The following is a 20,411-nucleotide window of genomic DNA, read 5'->3' on the forward strand; positions in this document are numbered from 1 at the left end:
CAATATTAACACAAAATTGAGATAAGGTATAGGTATTTACCAAATATTTTCTGCTTCAATAAGTACATGTATTTCCTCATTATCAATATCCTAAAGCAAAATGGTACTTTTTCTTTACGATTGATCATCCCACATTGGTACATCTTAATTACCTTGTAGTTTGAGTTAGAATTTATAGTTGATATTACACATTTTATGAGTTTAGACACATGAATATTCGCATGCTGCTATGCATGATATCATAAGACCTTTTTTCAACTACCCTAAAAATTCTCTACGCTGCTCATTCATGTTTATCTCCTTAAACACTGGCAGTAATAGACATTTTACTGGCTTCAAATTTTTGTCTTTTTCAAAATATTTGTTGATGTCATAGAATATGAAGCATTCTAGAACTGTTTTTTAATTTAGCAATACATTTAATATTTATGCAATGCATTTTATAATTATGAATTGAAAAATAATTTCCTTTTAGTACTGAATAATTTTCAATATTCTGGATATACCACAGTATTTCATCCACCTACTTAAGAACATCTTGATTGCCTTTAAATTTTAGCGATTATGAATAATGTGCTATAAATAACCATGCACACTAATATACATAACATTTCCATCTCTAGCATAAATGCCAAAGAGTATGATATGGTAAGGATTCTATGGTAAGATGATGTTTAGTTTATTAAGAAGCTGCCAAATTATCTCCCAAAGTTGCTTCAGATTGAATGAGAGTTTCTGATGTTGTTCTGCATTCTTAGGAGCACTTAGTATTGTTTTATTGAGCATTTTAGAGAAAATGTACTGTTCTCTCAATTGTTTTATTATACAATTCTGTGATTATCTTATTTGGAAACTTTTCAGATTATTTGATTCTTTCTATCTTTCTTAGTGAAGTGTTGGTTAAGGTCTTTGGCACATTTTCTAATGTGCCACAGTTTTCTTCTAGTTTGAGTTTTAGTTATTTCATATTTTGACTAACAGCTCTTAATACATTGTATCTTCACAGAAAATTTATATGAGTTTATGTTATTTTCTTATTTCTATATTAATTCTTATAGAGCAAACTAAACAATATTTAAATTTTTTAAATAATTTTTATTGTGACCAAAGTAAATTACACTCAAGGCCAGAAGGCAGTGGTGGGACATAGTGACAAAACTCAATGAAATAAATGCTTTGCCTAGAATACTGCACCCAGCAAAACTCACTTTCAGGTTTGAAGGAACAATACATGGTTTCACAGAAAAACAACAGCTCAGAAACTTTACAGACTCAAAACCATTCTTAAAAGAAAAACTGAATGGCCTACTTTAAGACAAGACTCACCAACAAACACACCAAACTTCAATATAAAGATGGCACTAAATCCCAGGACAATTCTTTCTCTCACTGTCAATGGAATAAATGTACCAGTTAAGAGACACAGAGTGGCTAAATGGATCAAAAAACTCAATCCAACCTTCTGCTGCTTACAAGAAACGCAACTGAATAGTCAGAACAAACATAGACTCAAAATAAAAGGCTGGAGGAAAATCATCCAAGCAAACAACACCTATAAAAAAGCTGGAGTGCCCATACTAATATCAGATAATGCAAACTTTATACTTAGGAAAGTTGTAAGGGACAAAGATGGACATTTTGTATTAATCAAGGGATACGAACAGCAAGAAGAAATCACTCTCCTAAACATATATGCACCAAATGAGGGGCCAGCAAAATATTTAATAAAATTGTTGACAAATCTGAAAAATAATATCAATAACCACACAATAATTGTGGGATACCTCAACACGGCATTGTCAACACTTGACTGGTCAACCAGACTGAAACCCAACAAGAATATACTAGACCTGAAAAGAGAAATGGAAGAAAGAGGCCTAGTAAATATGTACAGGACACTCCACTCCCAGAAGCCCAGATACACATTCTTCTCTAATGTACATGGGACATTCTCCAGGATAGACTACATGCTAGCACATAAAACATACCTCCATAATATCAAGAGGATAGAAATTTTGCAGGCTACCTTCGCTGACCACAAGGCCCTGAAATTATATGTGAACTACAAAGGACACAGAAGAAAAACTTTAATACCTGGAAGTTAAACAGCCTAATACTGAATAACCAGTGGGGCCAAGATGAAATCAAAGAGGAAATCAAAACCTTCCTAAAAACAAATGACAATGGAGACACAAACTATCAGAAACTATGGGACACAGCAAAAGTGGTACTGAGAGGAAAATTTATAGCTTTGCAAGCACACATCAGGAAAGAAGGGTCATACCTGAATAGCTTAATGACGCAGCTCATAGAATTAGAAAGTACTCAACAAAAGGACCCCAAAATAGGGAGACAGAGGAAATAACAAAGCTGAGAGCAGAAATCAATGAAGTGGAAACCTGAAAAACAATCCAGAAGATCAATGAAGGCAGAAGTTGGTTCTTTGAAAAAATAAACAAAATTGATAGACCACTGGCAAAACTAATAAAGAAAGAGAGAGAGAAACTTGATAACTCGTATTAGGAATGAAAAAGGAGAGGTCGCTACTGATATGGTAGAGATCCGCAGGGTAATCAGAAACTACTTTGAGAAACTCTATGCCACTAAAAGTGAGAACCTGGAAGAAATGGATTAGTTCTTGGACTCTTACAATATTCCACGGTTGAATGAAGAGGATGTAGCATATCAAAACGCACCCATCACTATTGAGGAAATTAAGACAGTTATCAAATGTCTGCCCAAAAAGAAAAGTCCAGGCCCAGATGGATTTACTAACGAATTCTTTCAAAGCTTTCAAGAGGAACTTCTACCAATCCTGGCAAGACTCTTTCATGAAATCAAAAAACAGGAACACTTCCAAATAGCTTTTATGAAGCCAACATCACCTTGATACCTAAACCAGACAGAGATGCTACGAAAAAAGAAAATTACAGACCAATATCACTGATGAATACAAATGCAAATATCCTCAACAAAATCCTGGAAAATAGAATTTAATGCCTCATTAAGAAGATCATCCCCTACGATCAAGTAGGTTTTATCCCAGGAATGCAAGGATGGTTTAACATCTGTAAATCTATCAAAATAATACACATCAACAACAAGAAAAATAGAAATCACATGATCATATCAATAGACACAGAGAAAGCATTTGTTATGGTCCAAAACCCATTCTTGATCAAAATTCTCAGCAAGATGGGAATGGAAGCAACCTTTCTCATAGTTAAGGCCATCTACTACAAGCCAGAGGCAAATATTATCCTCAATGGAGAAAAACTGAAAGCTTTTCCTCTAAATTCTAGCACAAGACAAGGCTGTCCACTCTCACCACTCCTATTCAACATAGCACTGGAAGTACTTGCTATAGCAATTAGGCAAGAAAAAGATATCAAGGGAATCCAGATAGGAAAGGAAGAAGTCAAGCTCTCACTGTTTGCAGATGATATGATACTCTACCTAGAAAACCCTAAGTCTCTACAAAAAAGCTTCTAGAAACAATAGACTCATATAGCAACGTGGCAGGCTACAAAATTAACACACAAAAATCAATGGCCTTTCTATACACCAATAGTAATAAGGAAGAAATGGACATTAAGAAAACAACCCCATTCACAATAGTGCCACACAAACTCAAATATCTTGGAATCAACTTGACTAAAAATGTGAAGGACCTATACAAAGAAAACTATAAAACTCTGCTCCAAGAAATAAGAGAGGACACGTGGAAATGGAAGCACATACTCTGCTCATGGATTGGCAGGATTAACATCATTAAAATGGCAATACTCCTCAAAGCATTGTACTGATTTAATGCGATCCCTCTAAAGATACCCATGACATTCGTCAAGGAAGTGGATCAGGCACTTTTGAAATTTATATGAAACAGTAAATACCCTAGAATAGCTAAAGCAATCATTGGGAAAAAGAATATGGGAGGAATTACTTTCCCCTACTGTAAACTGTACTACAAAGCAATAGTTATCAAAACAGCATGGTATTGGAATAAAGACAGGCCCTCAGATCAGTGGAATAGGCTTGAATACTCAGAGAATGTTCCCTAGACATACAATCAACTAATTTTTGATAAAGGAGCAAGAAATCCTAAATGTAGCAAAGAAAGCCTCTTCAACATGTGGTGTTGGCACAACTGGCTAGCCACTTGCAAAAAATTGAACTTAGACCCCCAGCTAACATCATGCAGGAAGGTTAAATCCAAATGGATGAAAGACCTCGATATCAGACCTAAACCATTAGATATATAAAACAACACATAGGTAATACACTCCAGGATATTGAGACTAAAGGCATCTTGAGGAAACTGCACTCTCCACGCAAGTGAAAGCAGAGATTAACAGATGGGAATATATTAAACTGAGAAGCTTCTGCACCTCAAAAGAAATAGTGCCCAGGATACAAGAGCCCCCCATTGAGTGGGAGAAATTATTCACCCAATACCCATCAGACAAGGAGCTAATCTCCAAAATATACAAGGCACTGACAGAAATTTACAAGGAAAAAACATCTAAACCCATCAAAAAATGGGGAGAAGAAATGGACAAACACTTTGAGAAAGAAGAAATACAAATGGCCAAAAGACACATGAATAAATGCTCCACATCACTAATCATCAGGGAGATGCAAATCAAAACAACTATGAGGTACCACCTCACACCACAGAGATTGGCACACATCACAAAGAATGAGAACAAGCAGTGTTGGTGGGGATGTGGATAGAAAGGAACTCTTATCCACTGCTGGTGGGAATGCCGTCTAGTTCAACCTTTATGGAAAGCAATATGGAAAATCCTCCAAAAACTGGAAATCGAGGTCCCATAAGACCCTGCTATACCACTCCTAGGAATATACCCTAGGAACACAAAAATACAATACAAAATCCCTTCCTTACACCTATATTCATTGCAGCACTATTTACCATAGCAAGACTCTGGAAATAGCCACGATACCCTTCAACAGACAAATGGCTAATGAAACTGTGGTACATATACAGAATGGAATATTATGCTGCTGTCAGGAGAGATGAAGTCATGAAATTTTTCTATACATGGATGTACATGGAATATATTATGCTGATTGAAATAAGTCAGAGAGAGAGAAATATGCAGAATGGTCTCACTCATCTATGGGTTTTAAGAAAAATGAAAGACATTCTTGCAATAATAACTTTCAGACACGAAAGAGAAAAGAACTGGAAGTTTCAGCTCACCTCATGAAGCTCTCCACAAAGAGTGATGAGTTTAGTTAGAGAAATAACTACATTTTGAACTATCCTAATAATGAGAATGTACAAGGGAACTGGAAAGCCTGTCTAGAGTACAGGCGGTGGTTGGATGGGGAGGAGGGAGATTTGGGACATTGGTGATGGGAATGTTGCACTGGTGATGGGTGGTGTTCTTTACATTACTGAAACCCAAACACAATCATTTATGTAATAAAGTTGTTTATATAAAAAATTAAAAAATATTTAAGGCAGATAGTGACAATGAATCAGGGTCATTTCCACCACCAGTGTTGTCCTCCCTCCACCCCTGTTCCCAGAATGCATCCCATATATTCCCATTTGTCCCCCCGGACTGCTAGTGTAACTGGTCCCCTCTGTGTATAGCTTGCTGTAGATTGGATATCGATTCTGTTGTCATTGACTTTGGGTTTGGTGTTTAAGTCTGATCATTTTTTATTTTTACTCAATGTTCATAATTTTAAACCAAATGACAAATTTTTCTTTCATGCATTATTTCCTTGTTGTTGTGTCTAAAAACTCTTCACTATGCTTGTTTTAGATTTGTGTCTGTTAAACTTATAGAAGCTTTATAAATTTGTGTTTTATATTAAAATCTTTATATATTTCAGGATCCAGAGAGATAGCACAGTGGTAGAGTGACTTGCATGCAGCCAACTGGGAGGGACTCAGATAGATTCCTGGCATCCCATATGGTTTTCCAGCCTGCCAAGGGCAATTTCTGAGTGCAGAGCAGGAGTAGCCCTTGAGTGCCACTGGGTGTGGCCCCAAAACCAATCAATCAATGAGTAAATAAAGTTTTAAAAAATCTTTGTATATTTCAAATTAACTTTGGGAAATACTTATATGCCTAAATTTATAATTATTACATAGCTAACTGTTTAGCATCATTTGTTGAAAAATCAATCTTTGTTGTGTTGTTTTGTTTGTTTAATCATATATAATCATTTGACTGTAATCTTGTAATCCTTATAGCCTCTCCTATATCAATGATATATTTGTTTGTTCTTTTATTTCTTTGATTATTGAAACTTTCTAATGAATCTTGCAATGTCTTTTTTTAATTCTGGTACCACACCTGGAAATGCTCATGGATTACTCTTGGCTGTGCATTCAGGAACTACTCCTGGTGTTATTCTTGGATATATACTCAGGAATTACTCCTGGTTGCAGGGACATAATGGGGTTCCAGGAAGTAAACTCAGGTCAGGGCATTCAAGGCAAGCTCCCTACTCATTACACTATAGCTCTGACCCGCTTGTCAAATTTTTAGATTTATTGCTATCTATATGAACTTTATTATCAGTTTGTTGATAACCACATACTCATTTAGACTTGGATTGCATTGAGTATATAGATCAATTTGTGATGAACTGATATCTTTTTTTTTTTTTTAGTTTTTGGGCCACACCCGGCAGTGCTCAGGGGTTACTCCTGGCTGTCTGCTCAGAAATAGCTCCTGGCAGGCACGGGGGGGGGGGACCATATGGGACACCAGGATTTGAACCAACCACCTTTGGTCCTGGATCGGCTGCTTACAAGGCAAACGCCGTTGTACTATCTCTCCGGGCCCAAGAACTGATATCTTAACAGAATGAAGTTGACCTTGCAATTGTGCACTACAGGTGGTGTGTGTTCTGTGGATCTTAAAAAGCCTGTCTGTGGAATTGTAGGCATGTACCTTTTAGTCAGGACCCCTGAGACAGCTCTCTATACAAATGTCTGACTTGTTCAGCTTTTTTGAAAGCTAAACTAAATACATTTAAAATTTTTATTTGAAACCGTGATTTATAATACTGTAAATGCTTTATGCATGTAGTATTTTTAAACCACACCTTGCCACCAGGATATGTGCTTTCTTCCTCCTTTATCTCAAGGTACCCCCTGAACTGCCCTCATGACTCTCCCTTCCAGGTTAAGCTCATTTTTGTTGACCATGACTCAAAAATTTTTGCTTCACATCATAGCTTTTATGTAATATTTTGTGTTTCAATAACTAGTATCCACTAATCTAACACTCAAACCAATCGTATTTCCTAATATTGCCTGTTGTCTTCATCCCATCATCCAAGAGCTCTGAGAAGAAGTAAAAGTTCTGCTTTGCTTTTGCTGTAAAACGACTATGAGAACTTAGTGACTATGAGGAAGAGGGGGAAGGAGAGAAAGTGTTTAAGAGATAATAAGCACTTGGTTTTCCAGAGAGGAGAAAATTGAGTTTACTCTGGAATGTAAATTGAGTTTACTCTGGAATGAATATGTAAAATTACATATCCCAATTTGAGAAGTGGGGGCCTGGCCCAATCGTATGGCTTAGAGGTAAAGCACTGGGCTTGCCTGTGTGAGGACCAGTGTACCTACCTGTGTTAAATTCCCAATACCAGCAAATGAAACAAAAACCTCTAGGTTGAGATGCAGGTAACTGGAGAAAGGGAATGTACTTTTCTAAGACTTTTATATCCTGTTCTTTCTCACTTAGACGGCATCATTTTATATTAACTCACATAACATGCTCAAACTAGTTCTTCTCACATAGTAATTGCTAAAAATTGCTAAAGAAATCTGTTCATTAATACCAACTAAAAATTAAACAATGACTAATTCTTAATTGATCCATACTTAACCATTTGAATGCATTTATTTCTATGCTGTTTCCAAGAAGAACCTCCCAATCATACTGCTTTAATAACCACATACTTTTCTCACTATCTACTCTTCCTTCATAAGTAATAATCTATATCACTGCTAGATTAAACTTTTCAAGACAAATTAAGCATGTCATTCTCCTATGTAATATTCTCAAGTGGTTTTCTTTTCTTTTTTCATAAATTTTCCATAAATTTTTACAATGGAAATTGGGCTAATTGGCTTTCTCTCATCTCATAACAGTCTACTTGCACTTTTATGTCCCCCTAACCATATTTCTTTTGATTAAAATATTAGGTAGTGTTGTTTTCAGGATTAAATTTGTTTTAACAGAACAGCTACATATCATTTCAAATGTATGTTACCAGATAAAACCCACCACAACTATTAATACACCTCTACTCCACTGGTCTATTAAAAATAGAATTTACTCATTTACCATTTATTGTAGAATATTTCAACTCACTATCTCTATTTAAAGTCTTTGCTACTTCTTTAAGATAACCTTCCTTTTGCAATATTCCTGTGTTATGCAACTTAAGTAATCTAAAAGTTTATTTTATAAAGGATAAATAAAAATAATCAACTAGACCATGAAAAGACTCAAAATGCCAATACCATAAATGGAAGGAGTACAGACCCTGTAGATATTAAAATAATAATAAATAAGTTTATAAGGAAATTTATTATTCTAAATTAGATGAAGTACTCTTAATGGATAAACTTCTCAACAGACACAAATTTCTGAAGCTCACTCAGGAAAACACAGATAACCTGATTATGCCCTTTATTTTAAAATTAAGTCCCTAGTTTTAAATCTTCAGTAAAGTATACTCATGGCTCAGTCAGGATTATTGGTAAATTTTATGAAACATTTAATCAAATAAAATCAGTTATACAAACCTTTCAACACAATATTAGTTATGGAATACTATCCAACTTGTTCTCTAAATTTTTCATGCAAAAATAATTATCTTTATTCTTTTGCATGTGATGTTTTATACTACTAATTCACTTTAAGGTTTTCTATCCTTGTTTTAAAAATGTGAATATGATTATTTTTGGAAATTACTTAAGAGTCTCTGAAGTTATTAGATTTATTACTAAATGATTTTTATTAGTTTTGGAACGCACAACCCTGATCAGACTTGTTCACCTGGGCTTGGAAATAAGTCGCTTAGTGTGATTTTACAACTGGTTCCTGAACAGTGACCTAGGACTCAAGGATCCAAGAAGACTGAAATGATGATGAGTGACTTGACCCTTTGGTGGATTATCACCATGACAGCTCCCTCAAGTTGGACTGAATGTGTTGTGCCTTTCACTGGAATATCGGTAAACAAGGATCCTGTTCTGAATGGCTTCATGTTGCTCTGGTACATCTACCTGCAGTTTTCACTCTGGACTGTACATGACAGGCTCCCTAGATATTCTCTTACACACTGCCACAAGAGGAAAAGAGTACCTTCCTAGTGGTGACAAATTCTTTATCTAAAGGCCTTCTAGGGCTGATAATTTATTGTAGATGTATCATTGACTTACCACTCTTTAAAATGTTCAAGCTGTTTTTTCACATGGAAGCTTTATCTCTCTTGTAGGTTCAAGAGTTTAATTTTTAAAGTTCGTGCAACTTTCTCTTGTTAGAATGGGGATAATATCTGTCCAGGTTCCCACTTCCTAAGTATTAGTTAGATTACAGGGGTGGCAAACAAGTTCGACACAAAGAGCCAAAATTTTAAACTGTGAGAGTCAGAGAGCCACACCACGCAGTGACCTGCCAAAACAGACACACAAAAGCATCTAATTTTAACAATAACATATTAAACACATATTGCATTTTGCCATTTTGAGTGAGGGTCAAAATCCTGCAGTGATGGTGAGGGTATGCTGCGTCCTCCACACTAAGAACTAACGGCAAGATGTGGCCCAACATGTGCCACACGTGTCCCCCCACTGGCTGGCCCGTGCAGTTGTTTCCGAGGGATGGGAGGATGCAGCTTGGGGGCAGGACTGCACGCACGGAGATCTCTCTTCAGAGGTCCCTCCGCAGAAGCAGCAGAACAAAATCCAAACTTGGCAAAGAGCCGCATTCATTTTGGCCGGGAGCTGCAAGCAGCTCGAGGGCTGCGTGTTTGCCACCCCTGATGTTAGACACTTGCTTTAATCAGTCTAATTTTTATAAGAATATGGTTTGTGGTCTGTAGAACTTTCAAGATTTTGTATCTTCACAAATTATTTTTATATCTCTTCTTTTTAAACTTTTTAAATATTTCCTCTCCTAACATGTGATTAGTCTTTTTCCCTTAGTTTTTTTTATTATAATATAATTTTATTTTGATCATAGTGGCTTACATATTGTTGACAATAATATTTTAGGTACATATTTACATAAAATCAGGAGGGATTCCCATCCATCACTAAATTGTTCTCCCTACCCGTCCGTTTTTGTCTTCCCTCCCATTTCTTCTTCCCTCACCCCCAGGGCGGCTAGAATATGTGGTCCCCTCTGTATCTAACCTATTACTTAGTAGTCTTGCACCTGTTTGGTCTTGAGGCCTCCCTTATTTCCCCCTCTAACTGGAGGCAAGACCAGCTATTTCAAGTTACATGGTTTTGCCTGAAAAGAAAAAAGTAATAAATTGGGGTAAGAGTCTAATACCCCGAAAATGGGCGGAATCCTTCTAGTGGCTCTCATCATCGATTTGGGAGGTGAAAAGAAAGAAAAGGTGAAACACTCCACCAGTACCAAAGGAAGTGTTAAATATCCATTGAGGACTCCAGCTATATCGATAAGCACCACAAAAAACAAACAAAAAAACAAAACAACACAAACAAAAAACCAACAAAAACAAGCACACAAACAAAAAAACACACCATGGTCTTGAAATAAGAAACATGGCATAGCACATAACGAAAGAAAAGAGAGGAAGAGAAAAAATAAGTATAACTAGGGACAACAATTTCAATAATCACACCCAAAGAGAGAAATCGACCAAAATAGATAGGTAAATAAAAATAATAATAATAATAAATGAAGGTAAAAAATATATATATATAAATAACCAAGGTTTTGTGCTTTTTGTATTTTTGTTTTTTCCCTCCTGCCCTGGCACAGTAAATATTGGGATCATTTGAAAAGAAATTCACTTGGCTTAAAAAATATGGGGTTTCTCCGTCCTTGGAGTATACTGTCATGGGGATCAACTCTAGACTTTGCTCAGGATCATTTACTCTCCCGGTGGCGTTTTTGTGGTTGGTAGACTTCTGCTCTGTCCAGGGTGATACAATCAGAGCTCTGTGTTTAGAGGTCTCAGTATCTGCACAGATCCTGAGATGGGATTTATGATGAAGTCAGTCTTTGTGATTCTAGAGGTTCTGTTACCTCAGTGTCATTTTAATCCATCTTCTGTGGTTGGTGATCTTGGTCTTTGCACTGAGCCTAGGATGGCACCTAGGTTAGCGTCTTTCTTTGTGCTTCCAGAAGCTCCATTCCGTTACAATTGTCTCTGCAGGACCTTTGGAACTGGGGATCATGCTTATTGTGCAGGTCATAGTTCAAACCCTAAACTAGGGCTTTTTTATTGGTCCCAAGATGTGTACAGTCTGGTCGTGGTTCTATCAGCCAGTCATCTGTAAATCGCGATCTTGACTTTTGGACCTACCAAAGGGTGCCAAGTCTTCTGGTTTTGTCTTGTCGTTAGCTGGTAAGGTAGGCTAATCTGCTCTAAGGTCAAGTTGTTCACATTTTCCTTGTTGTCAGGATATCATGTTAGAGCTGGCCCTTGTTGTTGACCCCGCAGTATTAAGGCTGTCCTGGATGGGATTTGTTTTCTGCAGCTGTTGTGAAGAGCTGTGCTGTTTCTATGTCTGGGATCCAGGGTTCAAGACTGGATGAATGGTATCTAATCACCTGAGGTCTAAGTTGATTCCACATGACATATTTTCCAGGTAGGAGATATCCCTGTATTATTAACAACTGTGAGTTCCTATCTCTATTAGATAAGAGCTCTTTTCTATATGTAAGATTTCCCCTTTATTTAGTGTGCCTTTGCAGGGAGAAATGGTGCTACATTATATTGTCGATGTATTTGGGGGTGGACAGAGGGGATAACAGAAACAGGTCACATCCCCAAAAACAATAAAAAATAAAAAAAATGAAATAAAATAAAATAAAATAAATAAAAAAAAGAAAGGGAATGACAATGTATATGCTCACAAATGTATATGTAGGACAGGCATTTGAAAAAATAAATTAAAAAAAAAATAAATAAAAGAAAAAGAAATAAAATGAGTTAGCGAAGCTTTTAAAGGACCAAAGTGGTGCAAAAAACTACCTTACATTTGGGGGAAAGCCAGTAAAGATGTGGTGTATTACAGGTCTTATGCCTATGTTGGAAGTACAGTTTTTCCCATTGCCTTTTGGGTTTTTCTTGTGGTGTGTGGGTTCCCAGGCATCTTTCTTTCCCACCCCCTGGCCTTCTTCAGTTTGGTAAAAATTTGTGGTAGGGAGGTCTTGGAAGAGTTCTTGTATTGGGGATACTTTTGGACCTAGGCCCGGTTTCAAGAAACAGTCCACGTTAGGGGGAGTTGGTAGGGAGGGCCGCGCAGCATGAGTCCGCAGGGGAGTTGGCTGTCTTTTCTTGCAGGAGACTAGGTGTGGGTTTGACTGGGTGTCCCCTCGCCTGGGTGCTGGGTACTGGTTCGTTGGGTAGGAGGTCGATCTTGATGCCTAATAGATTAAGGACTGAGGGTGAAGAGTTTTAATATGGTGGGAGATCTGGATGGGATTGAGGGGTGAAGGGATAGTTAGATTTCCGGAGGGGAGAAAGGGGAAGGTATATGAGAGGGGTATGAAGGGAGAGAAAAGAAAAAATACCTTATAAAGAAAGGGAGAAGAGAAAGGGAAAAAAAGTAAAAAGAAGAATAGAAAAGAGAAAAATGAAGAAAGAAAAAATAGGAAAAGAAAAAAGAAAAAAAAGAAAAAAAAAGAAGAAAGTAGTGAGAAGAGAGGGGAGAATAGCAAGGGAATGCTGGATTGGTTGATTGTGTTCGATGAATAGAGCCTGTAGTTTAAGTCTGTACGTCGCAGTTACTGCTTCGGTGATCTGGCTGGTCACGTGCTTCAATTCCTAAAAGAAGGTATAACCTAGAGATAAAGTGTATGTTAAAGATTTTTCTTGCAGCCATCTCGTGGTGCAAGCAAGGTATGGTATCTCGTGTAGTATCCCGAGTTGCCATCTTAGTTTGTCCGCCCTTTGTATCCAAGGGTGCCTGTGGACAGAAAAGCTGAGAGGTTATTTAAAATATAGTAAGATAAAGGCATTAAAACATATTGTTAAGGTATGTTTCCATTGCAGTCAGTGATTTTCCGTGGTGTTCTATACTTTTGTTCCTGTATACTATCTCTAAGGGATTATTGTGGGCCTTTGTTGTAGAAGTCTGATTACATACCTGTTCTCTCTATGTTGCTGTCTCTGTTGTTGCTGTTTTCTTTGTGGTATACTTTGTAGTCAAGAGTTTGCGTTGTTCCTTTTTCATGTATTTTGGACACTGCTCCCAAGTATATGTTGACTATTACAGTGCTCGGAGTTTCTACCCTGTTAAACCCTGTTATTTGATTGTTAGGTATTAGTTGTGTATAAAATATATGTTCTAGGTGCTTCAGAATAGTGCTACCAATCTGTGTTTATCTTTTGTCTTCTGACTTACTTCGTTTAACATAACATGATCTAGGTCCATCCACGTTGCTGCAAAGTCTGTGATTGTATCATTTCTGACTGCCATGTAATATTCCATTGTGTATATGTACCACATCTTAATGATCCATTCATCTGTTGTTGGACATCGAGGTTGGTTCCAAGATTTGGCTATTATACTGAGTGCTGCGATAAATAGTGGGGTGCATATGTATTTTGGGATGAATATCCTTCCAACTTGGGGGTATATGCCTAGGAGGGCGATTGCTGGGTCAAATGGCAGCTCAATTCTGAGTTCTTTGAGCACTCTCCAGACTTTTCTCCATAGGTGTTGGACTAGGGGGCATTCCCACCAGCAGTGGATGAGAGTTCCTTTCATACCGCATCCCCGCCAACAAAGGTTGTTTCCATTATTTTTGATGTGAGCCATCACCAGTGATGGTGATCACTGGTGTAAGGTGGTATCTCATTGTTGTCTTGATTTGGATCTCCCTGATGATGAGTGAAGGTGAGCATGTTTTCATGTGTTTGTTGGCCATCCTTCTGTCTTCCTCAGAGAAGTGTCTATTCATTTCATCTTCCCATTTTTTTATGGCTTTATTTGGTTTTGGGGGGCTCAGCTTTCTGAGTGCTTTGTATGTTCTAGATATCAGCCCATTATCTGATATGTCGAGTGAAAAGATTTTTTCCCATTCTGTTAACAGTCTTCTTGCATTAAGTAGGGTTCTTTCACTATGCAGAAGCTTTTTAGTTTGATGTAGTCCCATTTGTTTATATTTGCTGCTAATGTTCTTGCCATTGGTGCTCCATTCTCAAAGACCTTTTTGATATATAGGTCTTCGAGTGTTCTGCCAATTTTATTCTCGAAAAACTTTATAGATTTGGGTCTGATTTCAAGGTCTTTGATCCATTTTGAGTTGACTTTTGTATAAGGGGTGAGGTATGGGTCAATCTTCATTTTCGTACATGTGGTTTTCCAATTGTACCAACACCATTTGTTGAATAAACTTCCTTTGTTCCATTTCAGGTTCTTGTCTCTTTTATCAAATATTAGTTGGCTGTATATCTTGGGGTTTATGTCTGGGAATTCTGTTTTGACCCACTGGTCTGAGGTCCTGTCTCTGTTCCAGTACCATGCTGTTTTGATTACTATGGCTCTATATTATAGTTTCAAGTTAGGTAAGGAGATGCCTCCCAGCTTTTTGTTTTTCAGTATGTGTTTGGCTATCCTGGGTCTTTTGTGGTTCCAGATAAATTTTGTGATTGATTGTTCTATTTCATTAAAGAATGGTGTCTGGATTTGGATAGGGATTGCATTAAATCTATATAGTAGTTTGGGTAGGATAGTCATTTTGACTATGTTAATTCTACCTATCCATGAGCATGGGATGTTCTTCCATTTCTTTAGATCATCTTCAATTTCTTTCTGAAGCGTTTTGAAGTTTCCCTGGTATAGGTCTTTCACTTCCCTTGTAAGGTTGATTCCTAGGTACCTGATATTTTTTGATACTATTTTAAATGGTATTGTATTTTTAATCTCTCTCCTCAACGTCGTTGTTTGTATATAAAAACGCTACTGTCTTTTGTGTATTGACTTTGTTTCCAGCCACTTTGCTGTAGTGGTTAATTGTTTCTAGGAGTTTTACTGTGGACTCTTTAGGATTTTCGATGTATATCATCATATCATCTGCAAATAGAGATATTTTGTGTTCCTCTTTCCCAATTTGGATTCCTTTGATTCCCTTCTCTTGTTGGATTGCTATTGCTAGGACTTCTAAGGTTATATTGAATAAGAGTGGAGAGAGTGGACAGCCTTGCCTAGTTCCTGACCTTAGTGGGAATGCTTCTAGTTTCTCGCCATTAAGTATAATGTTGGCTGTAGGCTTTTCATAGATAGCTGTAACTATCTTGAGAAAGGTTCCTTCTAACCCTATTTTGCTGAGTGTCTTTAACATGAAAGGGTGTTGGATTTTGTCAAATGCCTTCTCTGCATCGATTGATATGATCATGTGGTTTTTGTTTTTCTTGTTGTTGATGTGATGTATAATGTTGATTGATTTGCGTATGTTGAACCAACCTTGCATTCCTGGTATAAAACCCACTTGGTCATGATGTATGATCTTTTTGATGAAGTGCTGGATTCGTTTGCTAAGATTTTGTTGAGTATCTTTGCATCTATGTTCATTAGTGAGATTGGTCTGTAGTTTTCTTTCTTGGTGGTGTTTTTGCCATCTTTGGGAATGAGTGTGATATTTGCCTCATAGAAGGAGTTAGGGAGGATTCCTGTTTTTTCTATGGTTTGGAAGAGCCTATGGAAAAGTGGTAGTAAGTCTTCTCGAAATGCTTGGTAGAATTCACCTGAAAATCCATCTGGTCCTGGGCTTTTGTTCTTAGGGAATTTTTTAATTACATCTTCAATTTCCTCTGAGGTGATTGGTCTGTTTAGGCTTTCTAGGTCTTCCTTGTCCAGTCTCGGAAGAGGGTTTTTCTCCAAGAATCTGTAGATTTCTCCTGGGTTCTCTATCCTAGCTGAGTATAGTTGTTCATAATATGATCTTATGGTATGTTGTATTTCTTGGGGTTCTGTTGTAATATCTCCCCTTTCATTTGTGATCCTATTGATTTGGGTGTTTTCCCTCTTTTTTTGGTGAGTTTTGCCAGTGGTTTGTCTATCTTGTTTATTTTTTCGAAAAACCAACTCCTGGTCTCATTGATTTTTTGTATTGTTTTCTTGGTTTCTATGTTGTTTATTTCTGCTCTGGTTTTTATTATTTCTTGCCTTCTGGTTGTGGTTGGATTTCTCTGTTGCTGTTGTTCCAATTCTTTGAGGTGATCTTTTAAACTGTTGGTTTTGTTATTTTCCTGTTTCTTGACATAGGCCTGTATTGCTATGAGTTTCCCCCTAATTACTGCTTTTGCTGTGTCCCACAAATTTTGACATGTTGTCTCTTCATTATCATTTGTCTCAAGGAATCTTTTTATTTCTTCCTTGAGTTGTTCTTTGATCCAGCTGTTGTTGAGCAGCATGTTGTTTAGTCTCCAGGTATTAGTTTTTCTCCATTGCTTCTTCTTGATGTCAATTTTGACCTCTGTTGCATAGTGATCTGAAAGGGTACTTCTAATGATCCTTACCTTTGTGGTCTTATATAGGTTGGCTTTGTATCCTAGGACATGGTTTATTCTGGAGAAGGTTCCATGTGGGCTTGAGAAGAATGTGTAGTCTGCTTTTTGGGGATGGAGGGCTCTATATAAGTCTATTAGCCCCACATCTTCTAATTTTTTTATTTAGAGCTCTTATTTCTTTGCTATTTTTCTGTTTGGTGGATCTGTCCAGTGGTGAAAGTGGAGTATTGAGGTCCCCTACTATTATCACATTTCCCTTCATATGTTTCTCCAGGTTTACGAGCAGTTGCCTCACATATTTTGCTGACTCTAGATTAGGTGCATAGATATTGACCAGGGTTAGTGTTTCTTGAACCAATGTTCCCCTGATCAGTAAGTAGTGACCCTCTTTGTCTCTGATCACTTTCTTGAGTTTGAATGCAATTTGGTCTGATATAAGAATGGCTGTCCCTGCTCTTTTTTGTTTTCCATTGGCCTGAATAATTACTTTCCATCCTTTTATTCTAAGCCTATGCTTATCCTGTAGCTGTAGGTGTGTTTCTTGCAGACAGCAGAAGTCCGGTTTATTTTTCCTAATCCAGTTCTCTACTATGCGTCTTTTAATTGGAGAGTTTAGGCCATTAACATTTAGGGAGATTAATTGAGAGAGAGGACTGTTGTGCAGTTGTGTTGTGTAGGGTGGCTTTTGTTACAATCGGGGGTTTGGATTGTGTAATTCATCTCTGAGTAGGCCGTTTAGAATCGGTTTTGTTTGCACAAATAGCTCTAGTTCGGTCTTGTTTGAAAATGTTTTTAGTCTGTCCTCCCATATGAATGATAGTTTTGCTGGATATTGGACTCTAGGTTGGAAGTTTCTTCCATTCAGTCGTTTAAATATGTCATTCCACTGTCTTCTAGGTTGAATTATTTCGACTGGCAGATCTGGTTTGATTCTTATGTCCCTACCTTTGTACTTGAGGTTTTTTTTTTCTCTCTTATTGCCTTAAGAAGTTCCTCTTTCTCTTTGTTTTTAGCCATTTGGATTACTATATGTCTTGGTGTTGGTTTATTGGGGTCTATTTTATTAGGGACCCTCTTGATTTCCTGGATTTGCCCTGAAGTTTCATTCCAGAGGGTGGGAAAGTTCTCTTCTATTATCTCTCTGACTACTTGTTCTTCCCCTTTCCCTATTTCCTCCCCTTCTGGTATACCCACGATTCTTAGATTGTTTATTTTGTCCTTGTTCATTAGGTACTGGACTTTTCCTTCCAGTGCTTTGCCTTTTATTTCTTTGTTGGTTTCTTGTTCATTTTTTGTTTGCAGTTTTCCTTCGAGTTCTTCAATGTGTTTCTCCAACTCTGTGTTTCTGCTAGTAAGGCTTGTTATTTTGTCTGTTAATTCCTTCACTTCTTTTTGTATGGACTCTCTCATACTCTTTAACATTTCTTCTTTAATTTGGCTAATTCGTTCCTCGATAGATATCTTATACTCGGTAGCTAAGGTTTCTCTCATTACTTTTATTGATTCTTGCATTTCCTTCCTCATTGCTGCTTTTAGGTCACCTTCCCATGAATCTGTGCATTTTGGCGGACTTGGAAACTTGTTAGGGTTTGTCTCCGTATCTTCAGAACTTAGGGTTCTCTTTGATTTACCCATATTTCTTTGTGTTTATTGGTGTGCTTTGGAGTACTGTTCCTTCCGATTTCAGCCTGTTTTGGTCCCCTGTGGTGTGGGAATGGATCCCCTCCCTGAGGGTGGATCTAGGGGTACTGTTGGGTGGGTTTGCTGCAGTTTGGCTCCTCCTGTGCTCTTTCTGTGGCCTAACCCGATGGGGGATGGGGTGTGGAAGGTGTTTGGGCAGTCGGCGTGTGTGGGCGGGGCTTCCCTACCTTCCCTGGGGCAAGTGAAACCTAGCCGGAATGGCGGCGGTTTGCGCGGCCCTTCCCGGAGCAAGAGCTTTCCCTTAGTTTTTTGTGTTTTTTTTTTTTTTGTTTTGTTTTTTTAGGTTTTTCGGGCCACACCCATTTGATGCTCAGGGGTTACTCCTGGCTAAGTTCTCAGAAATTGCCCCTGGCTTGGGGGGACCATATGGGATGCCGAGGGATCGAACCGCTGTCCTTTCTTAGCTAGTGCTTGCAAGGCAGACACCTTACCTCTAGCACCACCTCTCTGGCCCCTGTTTTTTTTTTTTAATCATTTTTTTTAATTTTGTTTTTGGGCCACACCCTGTGACACTCAGGGCTTATTTCTGGCTATGCACTCAGAAATCACTCATGGCTTGGGGGACCATATGGGACACTGGAGGATCAAACCAAGGTCTGATCTAGGTTGGCTACTTGCAAACGCCCAACCACTGTGCTGCCTCTCCGGCCCCCGTTTATTATTTTTTTGTTTTTCCTTTTTTATTTTTTATTGAAATTTTGGGCCATATATGACTATACTCAGAAATCCTTTGTGACTTGTCACTCAGGGATCATTTCTGGCAGTATAAAAGGACCATCTGGATTTCTAGGGTTCCAACCTGTCTCAAATACATGTCTTGCTAGTGCCTTTTCCAGTTTTATTATCTCTCCAGCAAATATTATAGTTTTCTTAACAATAGTATTTCTTTTCTTTGATTCTATACTTTGGCCATTATTATGCTTTTTTCACTTTTCATTACATACATACTTTTCTTGTTTATATTTTTGTCCTATTTTGTGATCATCAATAAAGATAAATTGATATTAGTGAGTTAGTAAGAAAGCTTAATAGATTAGATTTAGTATGCACTTAGCAGTAAATTTTTTTCATTTATGAAAAAAACTCTAAAATTACTGAGTGTCTACTATGTGCCTAGATTATTTCCTAAAATTAAGAGTTTCTAAATATCAACGATCTATCTCTTTTTTTTTTCCTGTTGCACAAAAATATGGAATGCTTCACGAATTTGCATGTCATCCTTGCACAGGGGCCATGCTAATTTTCTCTGTATCATTCCAATTTTAGTATATGTGCTGCCAAAGCAAGCACCAACGATCTATTTCTTGTCTTATGATATTTCATGTGTTTCATCCTAGACAACTAGTACAGCTCTTGTATTGAAGTTTTAACTGGAACTTTAGTTGAATATGTGCAAAAAAATTATGAGATATTTTTCTTAAAATTTGGTTGTGCAATCACCATATTATAATATTCATTGTCATTATCATCTTGTGAACCTACCTCTTATTAAATAATAACAATTCTATCTTGGAGCTTTTCCTTAGTCTATTCATAATACTACTGCTCCTTCACCAAATCACTCATATCTTTCATATCTTATTATTTCTCCCACATTACTGAAACTGCCATGTCAGAGAAAAGATCCATGGAGTTAAGGTTGGAGATATAAAGCACAGTGGTAGGTGTTTGCCAATTCAGGACAGATGGTGGTTCGAATCCCAGCATCCCATATGGTTCCCTGTGCCTGCTAGGTTCAATTTCTGAGTGCAGAAGCAGGAGTAACTACTGAGTGCCATCAGGTGTGACCCAAAAACCAAAGACCCCCCAAAAAATTCATAAAGTTTCTGCAGTGCCAGATCTTCAGGTCCTTAGACTTTCTCAGGCTTAAGTGATTTGTCACTTCTGGTGTTATTCTTCAAAATAAGCACATTGTAATAAGTTAATAAGTTTCATGAAATGATTTATTTCAAGTCCAGTTTAATTCTGTTTTGGGCAGTAATAGATATAGC

The 20,411-nt window shown here is 37.4% G+C and overlaps 1 non-coding gene across 1 annotated transcript; it reads right to left on the reverse strand.

The window, feature by feature from the left end:
* Positions 1–19,603: 19,603 nt before the first annotated feature.
* On the reverse strand, positions 19,604–19,710 carry LOC126010528 (U6 spliceosomal RNA). The gene has a single exon (XR_007496553.1). It is a non-coding gene; the product is annotated as a U6 spliceosomal RNA (small nuclear RNA).
* Between the last annotated feature and the right edge of the window lie 701 nt (positions 19,711–20,411).

The sequence above is a fragment of the Suncus etruscus genome, chromosome 5, assembly GCF_024139225.1.
Source record: "Suncus etruscus isolate mSunEtr1 chromosome 5, mSunEtr1.pri.cur, whole genome shotgun sequence".
Lineage (NCBI taxonomy): Eukaryota > Metazoa > Chordata > Mammalia > Eulipotyphla > Soricidae > Suncus > Suncus etruscus.